This window comes from Panthera uncia (assembly GCF_023721935.1).
Source record: "Panthera uncia isolate 11264 chromosome B3 unlocalized genomic scaffold, Puncia_PCG_1.0 HiC_scaffold_1, whole genome shotgun sequence".
Taxonomy (NCBI): domain Eukaryota; kingdom Metazoa; phylum Chordata; class Mammalia; order Carnivora; family Felidae; genus Panthera; species Panthera uncia.
In genome coordinates this window covers 47,276,211-47,294,464 of record NW_026057582.1, presented here as the reverse complement: position 1 = coordinate 47,294,464, position 18,254 = coordinate 47,276,211, and the positions used below count along the sequence as shown (strand labels likewise).

General features: G+C 39.1%; 1 non-coding gene and 1 pseudogene across 1 annotated transcript; one reads left to right on the top strand and one right to left on the bottom strand.

The window, feature by feature from the left end:
* The first annotated feature begins 5,640 nt into the window (after window positions 1–5,640).
* On the top strand, window positions 5,641–10,236 carry LOC125909507 (60S ribosomal protein L17-like; annotated as a pseudogene).
* Window positions 10,237–12,612: 2,376 nt separating this feature from the next.
* On the bottom strand, window positions 12,613–12,714 carry LOC125910479 (U6 spliceosomal RNA). Its single transcript, XR_007453989.1, has one exon. It is a non-coding gene; the product is annotated as a U6 spliceosomal RNA (small nuclear RNA).
* Window positions 12,715–18,254: the final 5,540 nt, after the last annotated feature.

The window sequence follows — 18,254 nt, the reverse complement described above, 5'->3', positions numbered from 1 at the left end:
TGAGCAAATCATAATACATCCTTTGGTCTCAAGTTATGAGTTAAGTGATTTCTGGGGTTCTCTACCTTGAAGAAGATAGTCACTGCATTCATAAGTTGTCTCTAAAACCTGACTGTCATCACTTTGAGGCCTGAAAATACTTGTTAGAGACAGAGCATGCTGTTTCGGCGAGATTTAACAGAAGTCGAGAGACCTGGCTTCAAGTCTTGTCTCTGCCCCTGACTCAGAATGTGACTACTGCCTGTCTGTACATTGATTTTTGTTTTTGTGAAATGAGTGCAAGTTGAGTAGTCTAGTTGTTAGATAAGTTACTTTGAGGAAGCTCTTGAAGTGAACAATGAAGTTATTTGCAACTTTAGCTTCTTGGGCAGGTTTTCTAGAACATAAATGCCACGTGAATGGAGACAATTGTGAAGTTAGTCATGTTGACAGTGAATCGTGGGTGTCATTAGGCACCAGCTTGGGTCCTCAATCTGCCGAGATGGAGAAGCAGGAAAAGGAAAAGGCTGTTCTGCCTTTGCTATCCTATACTTTCTGACATTCACATCCTTCACAGCAGAACCAGATTTTATGTTCTCCATCTTTTTCTTGACAGCCATGTGCTTCAGGACAAGCTGAGACTCTCCTCACTTACTAGGGGTGAGTTTTGGTTCTTAAGACACATGATAATCCAAACCAGTGATTGACATGGTCAATGAACATGTCCAACTTGAGCCAGTGAGGACATGGTGGCTTCTCGTAAGGTCTCTTTGCTTAAAAATGAGGACTCAAGGGTATGTCTCATTTTTCTGGAGTTTGCCATTTTCTGGATGTGATGCCTAGAATGTTGTGACCATCTCACATCCTGAGGATGAAGTGAACAAAGAGGAGGACAGAGCCAAGAGAATCAGAAAAGCAAAGCTTGAGCTTTGACAGAACACTCCCTATCTCTGAACATCTTGTTATTTGAGATAATTTTCCTTATTCCCTAGCCGTTTTCACTTACTTATAACTAAAGTATCAACATGGCTGTCACCTTTCTGGACTCTGTGAACAATGGTGTCTTGATTTGGGTTAACTTAGCTCAATTCCATGTCATCATCAGATTGCTAACCTCAAGCCATGGTTTACTTTTCTCACTGTGACAGCCCAAGTTCAGGAAAAAGAGTTAATCTTCATGTATGTGGTTGAAAGCAATTGATGGGTTAAGTCAGACATGTACTCCAAACAGGCTTGGTAGTGAGAAGTTAAGTGAGTATAGTTTTCTGTTTTGGGGGGGCTATTTTTTTATTCCTCATATTTTATTACATTAATATTAGAATCTTGTAAGCATTAGAGATGAAATCCTAGAAGCTAAAAATAGTGTGTTGAGTGTAAGTATAGCTAACCATTTCGTGTTAACTCAGGCTTTGAGCCTAAAATAGCCTTGTTTAGCTTGTAAGATCCTCTTTGGATTTTGTTTAGTGAGCAAATTCCTATGTATCATTTTTGATAGTAACTTGAATTTTCTACTGAGAATGGGAATAATGTAAGTTTGAAGATGGTAAGAAGGAATCGTTTTGCCATTCTGTCCCCTTTGAAGAGGAGGAAGAAAAGGATGGGTGAGTAAAGGGTGACATTTGTTTATGTCTTCTGGAATGTTTCTCTCTTTTCTAAGTTTCTTGTTTGTGTTTTGTCAAGATTAAATGACAATGTATGTGCAAATGCCAGTCATAACCTAGCACATGCAAACAGCTTGATATGGAATATTACTTAATGTTTATGAAAGGGGATTCCAGTCAAATAACCCTACTGCTTACTAGACTATAACTTGCATTGTAGCCTGAAGTGTTTATTTCGCAAAACCGTCGAGAATGCAATTACTTTTTTTGATGTTTGAGCTGTCAGTGCATGCTTTGAAGTACCTCATTGTTGAAGGAACCAGATGCCTTCCTAACTTTGAGTTATATGCATGCTGCATGTAAACATTTTTAGTTGTGTTCAGTGTTTATGTGTGAGTTCAAGTTGTTAAATGGCTCCAGCCTTCAGGCTGATTTTTAATCTGGAGATATGTAAATTTCATAAAGTGATGTTACTTACTCTTACCTTTGGATATGAGCTTACAGAGAAATTATAGTATACAGAGACAGGATAATATGATGAGTTTTTTAAAGAGCTATTTTTTATTCTGAGGTTATATCCTCCTTCTTAATGTTTTAAAATTAAAAATGCTAGATTTTAAAAAATGGCCTTACCTTACTAAAGTTAAGAGTTGACAGTCTCTTGTGAGTATCCCAAATTTGGAGAGTTTTACTGGACCATAAAGTTTTGAAGTCTGGGAACCACTTATCTTGTCCAAGATGAGTAAACTGAAGTTTCTTCCCTAGACGGCTCATGAAAGGCAAATAGAAAATAAAAATTCAGGTCTCCTCACAAGTGATTTCTTCTTTCTTCACAAATTTTTCCCTGAGTGGGGTTATTGGAAGCCATGCCATGTTATACAACTGTAAGCTTAAATGTTCTGTTCATATCGTTACATCGAACCCAGGTCTGACCTGGGCGCCTAGGTGGCTCAGTCAGTTAAGTATCTGATTCTTGATTTTTGTTCATGTTATGATCTCATGGTTTGTGAGTTTGAGGCCCACATTGGGCTCTGTGCTGATAGCATGGAGCCTGCTTGGAATTCTCTCTCTCTCTCTCTCTCTCTCTCTCTCTCTCTCTGCCCCTCCCCTGTGTGCACATGCACACTCACTCTCACTCTCTCAAAATGAACTTAGCCTCCTGTGTTAAGAAAAAAAAAAAAGAAAGAAAGAGAGAAAGAAAGAATCCAAGTCTGATCAAACAGGGCTGTTGGCTCATAGATCTGTCAGGTGACAGTTTATATTACTGTGCAACTTATGCCTGCAGCAGTCTCATTTTTCTGTGTCTCTGTTTTAAATTGGAATCATGGAGGAGAACAATTGTCTCTGAATTTTAGCTTTATCAATAACATTTCCACTTGTTAATATAGACGCATAAGAGGGGCGCCTGGGTGGCTCAGTCGGTGAAGCGGTCGACTTCGGCTCAGGTCATGATCTCGCAGTCCGTGAGTTCAAGCCCCGCGTCGGGCTCTGTGCTGACAGCTCAGAGCCTGGAGCCTGTTTCAGATTCTGTATCTCCCTCTCTCTGACCCTCCCCCATTCATGCTTTGTCTCTCTCTGTCTCAAAAATAAATAAGCGTTAAAAAAAAAATTAAAAAAAATATATAGACGCATAAGATTAAATCTATACTGGTGCTAAGGAATAGAAAGACCAGTTGGGTACACTGCGGTTTTGACAACTTATTTTTTTCTGGTTGAAGCATCATTATAAAATATAGTATCAAGGAGAAATACTGAGGTTAAGTTCATGTCAGTCGTATTCATGTCTTGGCACTACAGTAGCTCACTAAATGTTTGCTCAGTGTATTTATTTAGCTGTTTACCCCTGACCTGGAGTAGACAATCAAAGAAAACTCTGGTGGTGCCAGTTATCCAACTTTGTGCAGAATAATTTTTATTAGAATGTTTTCCGTTTTATTTCCCTAATACACTGTCCCCTGATCCCCATGGATTTACCTTATCTCTCCTGAGAGGTACTGTGAAGAACATTTTAGTCACATGTGTCCTGCAGTAGAGCTTCCAAAGGGCTTTCACAAACGTCTCTTTGACTCACAACCACCTTAAGAAGTAGGTAGGGCAAGTATTATTATTATTTTAACAATAAAGAAATGGAAACTCCAGCCAATAGATCTGATTCAGGTTTGCAAACCATTAAGTAGTGGATTTAAGGCTTGAACCTAGGTTGACTTACTTTAATAGAGTTCAGTGTTTCTAGATTATCTTTAGATCACTAGTCCCACAAGAGGTTTCATGGAGTCTCGTGGTAAAATGGGTTTGTATATGCTGTTCCTATGGATGCTCGTAGCACAGCTCGTGGTAAAATGGGTTTGTATAAGCTGTTCCTATGGATGCTCGTAGCACAGTCCCTGTACCAACAAGACCAGTTTACCTTTGTTCATTGTGATATTTCCCTTTATAATAAAACCTTTGTTTGCGAGGATAATTTGTTCCAGAAATATGCTTGTAATCCAAAGCACTTGTGTATCAAAGCAAATTTCCCTGTGAGAAATAATGGAAACTCGGGTGCTTCATTCCACAACCCCAAAATATTCATATAAAAACGATTACAATATTGTAATGCAGTACAAAATAATAAAATACAAAATATAAAGAAAAATAAATTAATCTGCACTTACCTTTGAAAACCTTCATGGCTGGTGTAAGGGAGACAGAGAGGAAGGTTATTATATAGGACAACTTTCACTATCACTAATGGAATCACTGCTATCTATTGGCTCAATGGAATGTTTTGTGCATGGGGGCCATTGTATATGTTTGCTCAGATGTTGACTGTAGCACAGTATTAATAAACTCTTGTCATATACTGTATTTAGTATAGCTGGCAATAAGGCAGAAAAGGAAAGGGTCTGTATCTAAAGGCAGCCTGACCTAGAATGAAGCAAAGCATTCCTGAGCTTACTCTTGTATGGAAAAGCAAAGGACCGTCCATAGGTGCTTTGAAGTGACAAAAACACACTAGTGCGAGTTGTGGGCACTTTCCAGCGTTCTGAAAAATCACTAATTTCTGCCAAACACCTTGGCCTGAGACTGAGCATCTGAGCATGGGAGAGAAAATCACCCACAATCCCACAGTAAGAGAGAGAGACAGAGAGACAGAGGAACCATGGCTCAGTTACGATCATGTGACATCTGGCATCAGGTACTAGTATTGCAAGATATCGCCTGTTTATCAAGTTAAAATTTACTAGAAATGTTTGCTCATCTTTCAGAACATTCACAGAACAAGTTACTCGCAATCCAAGGTTTTACTGTATTTGAACATAGAACCTCTTTTTAAATTAACATTCTTTAAATATCCCAAGACATTAGTATTCCTTCAAGTATACTTTTTGGGTACTTTGGGGGAATGTTAGTATAGTGACTTTCTTTCTTTCTTTCTTTCTTTCTTTCTTTTCTTTCTTTCTTTCTTTCTTAATGTTTATTTTTGAGAGAGAAAGACAGTGTGAGTGGGGGAGGGGCAGAGAGAGAGAGGGAGACACATAATCCAAAACAGTTTCCAGGCTCTGAGCTGTCAGCACAGAGCCTGACGCAGGTCTCGAACCTGGGAACAGTGAGATCATGACCTAGGCCAAAGACAGACGCTTAATTGAGTAAATCACCCAGGAGCCCCAGTGTAGTAACTTCTATACCATGCTACCCTCATTTTATATGGGGCTTTTTTTTATGGCACCTCATAATCTAAGCTTCCTACTCAATTGTCGAATGCTAGCTTTCTGAAAATATACCAAAATAATCCTACTGATTTAAGCAAAGCTGAGTTTATTCTTTACTGTGGTAAGGACAATCACTTCATTGACAGTCCTATTAGGGTTTTGAAGTAAGGGAGAGCAAAATCAAGTTATGTGAGTTCTTTTTGTGGTCTGATTTAAGGTGGGTTTCTTGATTTGAGGTCTTGTTTGTGGCTGGACAAATTTGGTACTAGGATTTTAAAGTAAATCTTGAAAAGTAAATAGTCACTAAATGCTGCCTGTTCTGAGAAAAGAGTATATACTTTGCTGAGGGGGGACGTTGAATAGTTTAGTGTACAGATAAATGACTTAAAGGAAGTTCTTAAAATGAACAGTAAAGTTCTTTGTAGCTTTAGCTTTCTGGGCAAGTGTCCTAGAATATTAATGCCATTGAATGAAGACAGTCAAATAGTAAAAGTTGTTAATGTTGACAGTAAGCTGTGTAAGTGCAAATAGTTTCGGTTCTCAGTATTGCCATTCTTTGGCCTGAGCTGAAAGATTCATAACAAGGGATGTGATCCCACAGTCTTTACTGCAGATTGTCACTGCTATTTGTGGCATCATGATCATGTATCACGGTTCCCAGATGACTGTTTCAGCATGCACAGTGTTAGTTTTTTCTGTTCTTTTTCTTGATCATTTCTTTAATTTTGTGATGAGACACCAGTTGCATAGCAACATTTAAAACTTGCCATCAGCCATCTGAGCCCCTGTATAACAAATTCTAAGAGAAGGGCTATGATCAGAGTTTGTAGAATTCTTTTAAACCCTGAGCCAAGAGTGCCCAAATTAAAATAGAAGGACATTTCATTTCCATTTAGAGTCTGTAGTACCAGATAGGGGATTATTAGCCAAGTTACTGTATTTTGTGATTTTTTTTTGTTAGCTTACCAGATCTCTTTAGTAGTATTAAAGATGCCAGAGAGGTCTGCAGTGATAGAATCACATCATTTTCCCCTAAAACAGTACATGCTTCCTCTCAAGACACCAATATTATATCTAATGGGCTTTTATTTCAGTTCAATTTCCTGAATCTCTTGGATGAAGATTTCCTTGGTGGAACTTTATAGCCTTAGTGGATTTGTCTAGCTCTCCTTTTCTCTGAACCATAGCACGTAAGCTGTCTCCCTATTTCAAGGCTTCTTGCGAAGTGAAATAGTCTAGCAGAGAATAGACAGCAATCCAGAATTCTCTGTGAATCGTTAGGGCTCAGTTTTTAACCCAAGGTCCATTTTTTCTCCTTTCATTAATGTACCTAATTTCCTTTTCTGAGAGGCAAATTGATGAGTCCCAGTGGGTAATATCAGACTACCCTGAGGGCAGGTTGTCCATTTACCATGGTAACAACCCCTGGGCATTTTGCAGTTTGTAGCCAATAGACTTTTGTGTTACAGATCTAATTGTATTACAAAGTCAGTTTTGTGTTACATAGGTAGTCATTGGTGGCCACTTAGTCATCTGTTTTTGGTTAAAGTACCCCTAATGGGGTTGTCAATTAGTTTTTTTATGATTTGGGGCCACTTGAGTAGTCTGGTTCCAGGTGTTAAAATTTGGTGTCAAGACCATTACTTAGGCACATCTAAAGTAAAAGAAATAGTGTGTTTTACCTGTAGCAGTGGGTAAAGTGAGACAGCTTCCAAATATCTACCATGTGTTCCCTAGTTCTTTTCCAAGCTCCATATCTGAGAGTTCAGGTACCAGAGCTAGATCCCACAAAAGGTCCAAATAATAGTTTTGGTGGAGACAAGAGTCTTTTTTTTCTACATATGACATGATAGAGGATTTTAGATTTCTGGCTGTCTATCTGTGTGTTGTTTGCCATCTAAAAATTTGCCTGATACTCTTGCCCTAAGTGGCCTGAAGTGATCTCTGAAAATGGTTCCCTATTCACTGGATCCAGAAAACCCTACTAAAGTAAATCATGCAAATCAAGAGGTTCAGATCTTCTTGTTTACTTTAAGAACACATGTGAAACTGCCAGGCCATCAAGGATATGCATGTCCAAAAAACCACCAAGTATCTGAAAGATGTCACTTTGCAGGAGCTATGTGTGCCATTCCTTCGCTACAATGGTGGAGTTGGTAGGTGTGCCTAGGCTAAACAGTGGGGCTTGACACACAGTTGGTGGCCCAAAAAGAGTGCTGAATTTTTGTTGCACATGCTTAAAAATTCAGGATGTAGTGCTGAACGTAAGGGTTTAGATATAGATTCTCTGGACATTGAGCACATCCAGGTGAACGAAGCCCTCAAGATGCAATGCAGAACTTAGAGAGTTCGTGGTCGTATTAACCGGTACATGAGCTCTCCCTGCCACACTAAGATGATCCTGACCGAAAAAGAGCAGATTGTTCCTAAACCAAAAGAGGAGGTTGCACAGAAGAAAAAGATCTCGCAGAAGAAACTGAAGAAACAAAAACTTAGGGCCCAGGAACAAATCCTGCATAAAATAAATGCAAATAAAAGAAAAAAAAGTAAAAAAAAATGCCTAATAAAATGATTGAGTTTACACAGAAGTTACCAGATTTCATTCAAGGAAATGGAACCAAGGGAAACCAAGTGGCTCCTCCCAAAGGGAAATATGTACAATTCCAATGGTTAGTTTGGTTGTATGCTCTACTTGTTCATGAGTCATTTGTCTCTTCCAGAAGGCCAAATCTTTGGGTTTTAAGGTTATCCATACTTTAGGAGGATTCCAAGGTAAGTCTGCTCATACCTGTTGATGGTAAAGTTGGAGGTATTACATGAGTCCCTTGCCATATTTGGTCATGCCTGCTTGCTAGTAGCGTGTGGAGTCTAGAATCAGATGTAATATTCCTAGATGCCCAGATAAGTCAACTACTCATAAGGCAAAAGTTGTTGAACCCCAGTGGAGTCATTAAAGCCAATGAGAATATCTTCAACCATAGAACTTGGAGAGTCTCTGAGAACTTTGCTAAACTAAGTTTCAGAACTCCATTTTTTCCCCTACTTTTCCTAGAAATTGGGGGCAATATGCATAGCAGACTTTCTGAGTAAGTGGTAGGGCTTTACAAAACTCTTTAATAAATAGTCCCAGGGAAACTGGTGCTTTGTTTACTAGAGAGAGAGGGGCTGGAATTCCTCAGGTTGGAGCATGAAATTAGGTAATATTTTTTATACTGTAGGGCTAAAGATCTAGTAAGAAAGGATTTCAGTCTATCCTGAGAATAAGGATAGAACAATGACCAGGGCATATTTAAAACCCATAATAGGGTATACTTGGATGAAATCCATTTGGAGATGTTCAAAGAGGACCTGAATTTGGGGCTTTTGTCCAAGGCCAACCTTTAAAGTTTTACTAAGGTTATGCTGGTGACATGGGACATGCATCAGAGACACCAGCAGCAATCTTAGTAAAGTTTCCACACTGGGATGCTTAAATTTATGTCACATTTATGACTGAATTAAGGGGTGCACAGGTAGCTGGTAAAACATTATTTCTAGGAGTGTCTGTGAGGTTGTTTCTGGAAGAGATTAGCATTTGAATCATTAAACTAAAGATTTGCACTATCAGTTTGGATGGGCAACATCAAGTCAGTTGAGGGCCCGAATAGAATCAAAAGGCTGAGGGAGGCTGAATTTTCTTTACTTTTCCCTATGGACATCAGGATTCCTGGTTTGGGGGCCTTTGGAAGAGGACTGAATTATATCACTGGCTTTCCTATTTCTCCAGCTTGCAGAGAAGATAGCAGATTACAGGACTTCTTGGTCTTCATAACTATGTGATCCAATTTCTATAATATCTGTGTGTGTGTGTGTGTGTGTGTGTGTGTGTGTGTGTGTGTGTATCTGTCTGTGTTTATTCTGTTGTGTCCATTTCTCTGGATAACCCTGGCTAATATACCAGTGTTGGTTCAGTACTGTGACCAATTTTTACTTGCTGTGGTAAGTAGTTTCGTGTAAACTTTTTACAATATTCCATGATGAGAGTGTCAAGACATTATCCCTATGCAGTTTGCATCCAGATTTCTTCCAGTATTTCTCTTCTCATTCTGGATCTAATTGCTGGCATCTTGTAATAGCCTCACCTCTCCAAAGATTTGGTCTTTTGGGATTTCATGAACACTAGGATTTTAGTAAAGGATGCCTGTCTCGCATCGTGATCAGCCGTGGCATTTTGTTCAGTGTCATGTTATCCCTTTTGTGATAAGTTCCAACCATTATAATGACCAGTACTTTAGGATGTATTAGAGTACTTCAAAGTTCTTTAATTTTCTTATTGATCTTAATTAGATTTTCTGCTGAGATCAAGAATCATACGTGCTATCAGTTTATATATCAATTCTCTTTAAGTAACCAACAGGCTCTGGTGAATATACTGAGGCAAATTTCACCTTCTTGCAGGGGGTCCTATCCTAGAGGGGAAGTGTGAGACCTGTTATAGTGTATCTCTCCTGATAATTTTCTATGTAAGTCCATCAACAAAGAAGTTTAAGTCTGGCTTCTCTAATAAATCAATTTGGAGCATAGATCGTTCATGTACAGAGGTTAAACAGTCGTGAGTGTCCTCTTCTCCAGGTAATAGAAGTAGAGCAGCAGTATTTCGAATATAATAATGAATATAAATGTGTGGGAAAAAAATAGCATCTCATAGAAGATAAGCCCACCTGGTGAGAACTGTATATTACTAGTAAGCAGCAAAGATTGTACAGCATGGGACACCATCAAGTTTAAAGGAGACCCTAAAACCAAGTCTGCAGGAGCCTCTCCTAGGTTGGCGGCTGTAGCTGCCGCCCTTACCAGGTCAGTAGGTCTTGCCACCAGGTTAAGAAGAAGATTGTAGTAAGCCTTTGCCCTCTAGTGATTCTCTTGAAATTGAGTCAGAACATTAAAAGCTTGCCCAAACTCCTTTGGTACAAATAGAAAGGTTTATGATAATTAGGAAAAGCCATGGTGAGACACTATTGAAGAGTTCAACTTTGTTGTTGTAGCAACACAAAGACAGCCTTGGGTAATCTGTAAATGAATGAGTGTAGCCATGTTCCAATAATACTTTATTTATAAAACAGGTACTGGATATGGACCTTTTCTTTTACTAAAGGATTTAGTCTTTAATATTTATTATGTTAATATTTTTGGAGTTCTTTTAACCATCTGATTTTGTGTTTTGTAAGCATTCTTTTTACATACATATTTTTTCCCTTTTCTTGGATTGATAGAGATTTTTTAAAATTTTGTTTTAAATTTCATCTTCTCCATTGAAAGTGATGGTCTCTATTTTAATTTTTTGTGGTTCTAAAAATTCTAACAAGCATGTTTAATTGAACAAATTCAAAATTTAATCACTGTTTTTGCTCATTACCCAAATTATATACTATTATTTTTTATTTTACTTGTCTATATTTAACCCCACATTTCAGTACAGTTGTTGCTGCATTATACAGTCAATAGTAGCTTAGATTTTCTTATGCACTTTCTGCTTATTTTGCTCACCATTGATTTTTGCATCACAAATCAATTTTGGGGGGAGTCCATTTTACTTCTTCCTGGAGTAGGTCTTGTGAGTTTTAGAAGTCAGTTACACTAATTTCTTTAGGGTAATCTTTGCCCCTAGCTGTATTTAAGATCTTCCCTTCATTGTTCTGTAATGTTTAGTTGTGAATCTCTTTAAGCTTTTTTAGGACTCATCGGGATCCTTGAATCTGAGAATTTGTGCCTTTTATCAGTGTTGGAAAATTTTCAGCTATTATGTTTTTGAACATTGCCTCATTCCTATATTATTTATTTGTTTCTTCTGGTAGTCTTAGTAGAGATGTGTTAAACATTCTCCCTCTGTTCTCAGTATCTATTACATTTCTTTTTATATTTTCTGTCTATTATTCTTTCCTTCATCCTGAGTAATTTCTTCAAAATTATCTTTGATAATAATTCTTTCTTCAGCCACGTCTAATCTTCTCTTTTATCTCATTATTGAGTTTCCAAATCCAATGATATGTTTTAAATTTCTAGACACTCTACTTATGAAATACACCTGTTCATACTTTAAGTACTATCTTTTTATATTTAAATGTAGTCAGTAAATTATTTCCAGTCACTGTGAGTCTGAAATGGTTGTGTTCTGTTTGAGTGTTAGTCACGTATGCTGATTTTTTTCTCTCTTGTACCTAAGGGATTTTTTGTCTTAATTTCATATTTGCTTTATCTGTGAATTCTTGGGAGCCAGACTTCAGGGTAGACTAGGATTTGCATTTATTTCTGCCAGTCACTTGGGAGTGTTTTTTTTTTTTTTTTAATGTTTATTTATTTTTGAGAGAGAGAGAGAGCAAGATGGGGAGGGGCAGAGAGAGAGGGAGACACACAGTCTGAAGTAGGCTCCAGGCTCTGAACTGTCAGCACAGAGCCCAATGCCCGGGCTCAAACTCATGACCTGAGCCAAAGTTGGACAGCGAGATCATGACCTGAAACAAAGTTGGACGCTTAACCAACTGAGCCACCCAGGTGCCTCATTGGGAATGTTTTTTGTTTTTTATTTTTTTATGAAATTTATTGTCAAATTTGTTTCCATACAACACCCAGTGCTCATCCCAACAGGTGCCCTCAATACTCATCACTCACTCACCCCTGCCTTCCACCACCCATAAACCCTCAGTTTGTTCTCAGTTTTTAGGAGTCTCTTATGTTTTGGCTCCCTCCCTCTCTAACCATTTTTTTCTTCTTCCCCTCCCCCATGGTCTTCTCTTAAGTTTCTCAGGATCCACATAGGAGTGAAAACATATGGTATCTGTCCTTCTCTGTATGACTTATTTCACTTAGCAAACACTCTCCAGTTCCATCCACGTTGCTACAAAAGGCCATATTTCATTCTTTCTCATTGCCACGTAGTATTCCATTGTGTATATAAACCACAATTTCTTTATCCATTCATCAGTTGATGGATATCTAGGCTCTTTCCATAATTTAGCTATTGAGAGTGCTGCTATAAACATTGGGGTACAAATGCCCCTATGCATCAGTACTCCTGTATCCCTTGGGTAAATTCCTAGCAGTGCTACTGCTGGGTCATAGGGTAGGTCTATTTTTAATTTTTTGAGGAACCTCCACACTGTTTTACAGAGTGGCTGCCCCAGTTTGCATTCCCACCAACAGTGCAAGAGGGTTCCCATTTCTCCACATCCTCTCCAGCATCTATAGTCTCCTGTTTTGTTCATTTTAGCCACTCTGACTGGCATAAGGTGATACCTGAGTGTGGTTTTGATTTGTATTTCCCTGATGAGGAGTGACGTTGAGCATCTTTTCATGTGCCTGTTGGCCATCTGGATGTCTTCTTTGCATGTCATCCTTGCGCAGGGTCCATGCTAATCTTCTGTGTATTGTTCCAATTTTAGTGTATGTGCTGCTGAAGCGAGTACATCTGGATGTCTTCTTTAGAGAAGTATCTATTCAGGTTTTCTGCCCATTTCTTCACGGGATTATTTGTTTTTCGGGTGTGGAGTTTGGTGAGCGTTTTATAAATTTTGGATACTAGCCCTTTGTCTGATATGTCATTTGCAAATATCTTTTCCCATTCTGTCGGTTGCCTTTTAGTTTTGTTGATTGTTTCCTTTGCTGTGCAGAAGCTTTTATCTTCATGAGGTCCCAATAGTTCATTTTTGCTTTTGTTTCCCTTGCCTTTGGGGATATGTCAAGTAAGAAATTGCTATGGCTAAGGTCAGAGAGGTTTTTCCCTGCTTTCTCTTCTGGGGTTTTGATGGTTTCCTGTCTCATATTTAGGTCCTTTATCCATTTTGAGTTTCTTTTTGTAAATGATGTAAGAAAGTGGTCTAGTTTCATCCTTCTGCATGTTGCTGTCCAGTTCTCCCAGCACCATTTGTTAAAGAGACTGTCTTTTTTTCCATTGGATGTTCTTTCCTGCTTTGTCAAAGATGAGTTGGCCATACTTTTGTGGGTCTAGTTCTGGGGTTTCTATTCTATTCCATTGGTCTATGTGTCTGTTTTTGTGCCAATACCATGCTGTCTTGATGATGACAGCTTTGTAGTAGAGGCTAAAGTCTGGGATTGTGATGCCTCCTGCTTTGGTCTTCTTCTTCAAAATTACTTTGGCTATTCGGGGCCTTTTGTGGTTCCATACAAATTTTAGGATTGCTTGTTCTAGCTTTGAGAAGAATGCTGGTGCAATTTTGATTGGGATTGCATTGAATGTGTACATAGCTTTGGGTAGTATTGACATTTTAACAATATTTATTCTTCCAATCCATGAGCACGGAATGTTTTTCCATTTCCTTATATCTTCTTCAATTTCCTTCATAAGCTTTCTATAGTTTTCAGCATACAGATCTTTTACATCTTTGGTCAGGTTTATTCCTAGGTATTTTATGATTCTTGGTGCAATTGTTAATGGGATCAGTTTCTTTATTTGTCTTTCTGTTGCTTCATGACCTGTTCCACAGGTCAGGGAAGTTCTCAGCTATGATTTCTTCAGGTACACCTTCAGCTCCTTTCCCTCTCTCTTCCTCCTCTGGAATCCCAATTATGCGTACATTATTTCCCTTAATTACGTCACTTAGTTCTCTAATTCTCCCCTCATACTCCTGGATTTTTTTTATCTCTCTTTTTCTCAGCTTCTTCTTTTTCCATAATTTTATCTTCTAGTTCACCTATTCTCTCATCTGCCTCTTCAACCTGAGCTGTGGTCGCCTCCATTTTATTTTGCAGCTCATTTATAGCATTTTTTAGCTCCTCCTGACTGTTTCTTAGTCCCTTGATCTCTGTAGTAATAGATTCTCTGCTGTCCTCTATACTTTTTTCAAGCCCAGCGACTAATTTTATGACTATTATTTTAAATTCATTTTCTGCTATATTGCTTAAATCGTTTTTGATCAGTTCATTAGCTGTCGCTACTTCCTGGAGTTTCTTTTGAGGAGAATTCCTCCGTTTCATCATTTTGGATAGTCTCTGGGGTGGCGTGGAACTGCAAGGCTCTTCCTCTGTGCTGTCTGGAGTAACTTGAGTTGGTAAATGGGGCCACAGTCAGATCTGATGTCTGCCCCCAGCCTGCTGCTGGGGGCCACAGTCAGACTGGTGTGTACCTTATCTTCCCCTCTCCCAGGGGCAGGACTCACTTTGGAGTGGTGTGGCCTCTGTCTGGGCTACTTGCACACTGCCAGGCTTGTGGTGCTGCTTCAGTGGGATCTGGCGTATTAGCTGGGGTGGATCCGCAAGGTGCACAGGGGCAGGAGGGGTAGGCTCAGCTCTCTTTGCCTTCGGTGGTCCACTTCAGGAGGGGCCCTGCAGCACCGGGAGGGAGGCAGACCTGCCGGAGGGATGGATCCACAGACGCACAGTGTTGGGTGTTTGCGCGGTTCAAACAAGTTCCGTGGCGGGAACTGGCTCCCTTTGGGATTTTGGCTGGAGGATGGGCGAGGGAGCCAGCGCTTCCCACTGCCTTCGTTCCCCGCCAAGCTGAGTTCTGTCCTCCGGGGCTCAACAACTCTCTCTCCCGCTCTCCAAGCAGAGCTGATGACATATAACATTCCAGATGTTAAGTCCCACTGGCTGTCAGAACACACTCCGTCCAGCCCCTCCACTTTTGCAAGCCAGACTCGGGGGCTCTGCCTTGCCTGGTGGGCTGGCTGCCCCTCTGCCGCCCCAGCTCCCTCCCGCCAGTCCGTGTAGCGCGCATTGCCCCTCCGCCCTTCCTACCCTCTTCCGTGGGCCTCTTGTCTATGCTTGGCTCCAGAGAGTCTGTTCTGCTAGTCTTCTGGTGATTATTGGGGTAAATTAGGCAGATGTAGGTGGAATCTAAGTGATCAGCAGGATGTGGTGAGACCAGCATCCTCCTTCGCCGCCATCTTCTAGAATCCGGGAATGTTTTAAATTCGCACCTTGGAGTTTTTCACACCCAAGGACGCTACAGATTTTGTTTGTGCGTGCAGGGCCAGCTTTTGGAGAAACTCCCAGAAGAATCTTTCCTTCTCCCAGAGCTAAGGTAAAATAGACATATTTCCTTCCTATCTGCTTCTGTGTTCATCTTATTTTGAGGGAGTTTTGGGTTTCATCTCATCTCCTCTCATCTCACCTGTCATGTTAGGTCCCACGTTTTCTTTTCTTTTTTCCAGTGTTCTTATTTGCATAAAGACCAAAAAGCTGGAATCCACTAGCATCGATCATCAGAAGCATCAGTGGTAACTGTTAGCTCTTACACTTAGCTATCTCACTTAATTTACGTTCTTGCTTCATTTTTGCTTGTGTAGTGTTTCTTCATAGTGCCCAACCATGATTGTAAAGAGATTAAAAAAACAAAACAAACATTTTATCCAGAACTTTTCAGCATCTGTCCCAGGAGTTTTTCTTAAGTTATCCAGTCTCCTAAGTTATTTTGCCTGAAACAGAAGTACTCTCCTGTTCTTTTTTGTATTTTTACAATACACTTAAAAAGATCTCTTTACATTACTTTAACAGTGTTTTGAGAAAGTCAGATATTAACAAAAACTTTTTATTGTGGAAGATCTTTTAGCTGTGACATTGGGGACTTCTTTGTACTGAAGAATGGGGTGGTGATGTCACATAGAATTGAGTTTAAATTTATAGCTGCATCCTGAAATTAAGTGTGATGCTTTTGTTCCTTTTCTTGTCAAATATTTTCATTAAATCAGTTGACTTTGACAGATGAGTGTATGTATCTAAGAGTATGTTCCTGTGTCATTTCATTCATTTAAGCTGTTGTAACTGATAGCTTCAATTGATAAATTTTGCTTATTTGAATGAAACTTTAAAATGAAAGAAAGTAGATATCATGAAGTTATAAATGTTGAAAATTTTACTCCTAGATATGCTTTCTGTAGTGTTAGCTTTTTATTAAATTTATAAAGGCCAGAGAGTGACCCTTTCATGTAGTGGAAGAGAAGTCAAGAGAAAATACTTGAGAGTTACTGTCTTAAGATCTTATTTAGATAAAAATCAGTTTTGTAACAAAGGACAAAATAATTAATTAACCTGGTAAAGATAAATTTTCTTTTACCTTGAAAAGGGCACATTTGTAATTAGTTTTATGCCTGAGGTACAATTGACTCAACAACAAAGTCTCAATATGGTAAAATGCAAACCTCATTTATTTGGGTAGAAATGAATAGAAGAAAAGGTTCTGAACTTGTGTCCTGGGCTTCATAGGGTTTGAGATCTCCTTAAATTGTGTACAGTCTTACCTATATATAGATTTGTGACTTTTCCTGGGCCCAGCCCTACTTGGCTTTCACATCCCCTTTGGCGAGGTACATTTGTGCAGTACACAAACTCTGTAACTGTATATGGTGGTTAGATTTCCCAAAGGCTTGCATCCCATAGTTTGAGAGATTGAAAAGGCTAAATGAAACCTGATTTCACATGTTGAGCAACACTTGTCTTACGGTGTTGGGATTTAAAAACTTAAAAAGTCATCCTCCTCAGGTATGTTAAATGTGGAGGTATTAAGAGTAAACTCTCTCAGACTTTATTTTTCATGTTAACATTTCTTTTTCATTTATACCTAAATCCTTTGTATATGTGTTTACCACACCTGGTAGGGGCTATTCATTCCAAGAGAAGTGGCTGTCTTGCAGATCTTCAAAACCTTGCTCGATTTCTTTTGTCTTTTTAAAAAAAAATTTTAGACGTTTATTCATTTTTGAGAGACAGAGCACAAGCAGGGGTGGGACAGAGAGAGAGGGAGACACAGAATCCGAAGCAGGATCCAGGCTCTGAGCTGTCAGCACAGAGCCCAACGTGGGGATCGAACTCACAAACCATCAGATCATGACCTGAGCCAAAGTCGGATGCTTAACCAAGGCGCCCCAAAACCTTGCTGGATTTCTTAAAGACTGGGCTTAAAATACATGCTTGGTTGTTGACTGTTTTTTCAGCTGACTTTTCAGACTGGCAAGGAACTTGGGTACTGGTTCACTATAATTTTGTTTCACAATTCCTAATTTTTCTTTTTAAGGAAAGTAGCTAATAGATCTTTTAAAGAAAACACATGAACATTACCAAAAGAAAGAAAACAGAAGAGAGCAACTAAAGTTCAGTGTGCCAAATATAAAGTGATACAATTGGCATAAATTGTTAGGCAGCTGCTTTGTAAAAAAATTGTTTTTAGTATCAGTAGGGCCGAATGTATTTTTTTTCTGAAACATTTTAAGATTTAATTAAAATAGTCCAATATACTGAAAAACGTACTACAATCACCTCTTTCAGCCAACATACACTGTCTTTATTTAATTATTAAAGCAAATATGGCAAAATGATAACCATGTCTGTACATATAAACATGTCTGAGTAAAATATACATTGTCACAATTATTACTTTTCTTTGTTAGCTATTGCCTTTGTTACACCAGGCTCAATCATTACCCTTGAGTCAATTAACAAGAGCTCCTGATTATCTGCTCACAGGCAAAGACCAGATTTCTTTAACCAATACTCAATCTGCTGAGAGTATATTTTTCCAACAAAAATGCAATCACGATGTGTGCCTCCTTATGCCTGTAACCTCACTTGGTCTAGAACTGTTACCTATTTCCTCCCCTGACCCTGACTTTCCAATGTCACAAACCAGCTGTGGAACACCTGTGTCCTGTCTTGTGTGTTTCCACAAGGTGCCATTTAACTTGTGACTCTATCCCCTATATTCTCCATGATAAGCTGGAAGCTACTTGCCAGCCACGTGCTTCACGTTGTACCACACTGGGCATGTAATCCTTGTGAGCAGCCATTGCCAGTGATGCCAGTCTTGAATGTTGTAACGGACTGACCTCTTCACTGCAAATGCATTTTTTTTTTCCATTAGCCACTCACTAGTAATGGTTGTGGTATCCATTGACCAGTTTTGTCTACAACAGTTTGCTTTTGGGGGGTTTACAGCATAGTGATTTTTTAATACCTCCGTTCTTTTTTATTTCTTAGATAGCATTCTTTCATA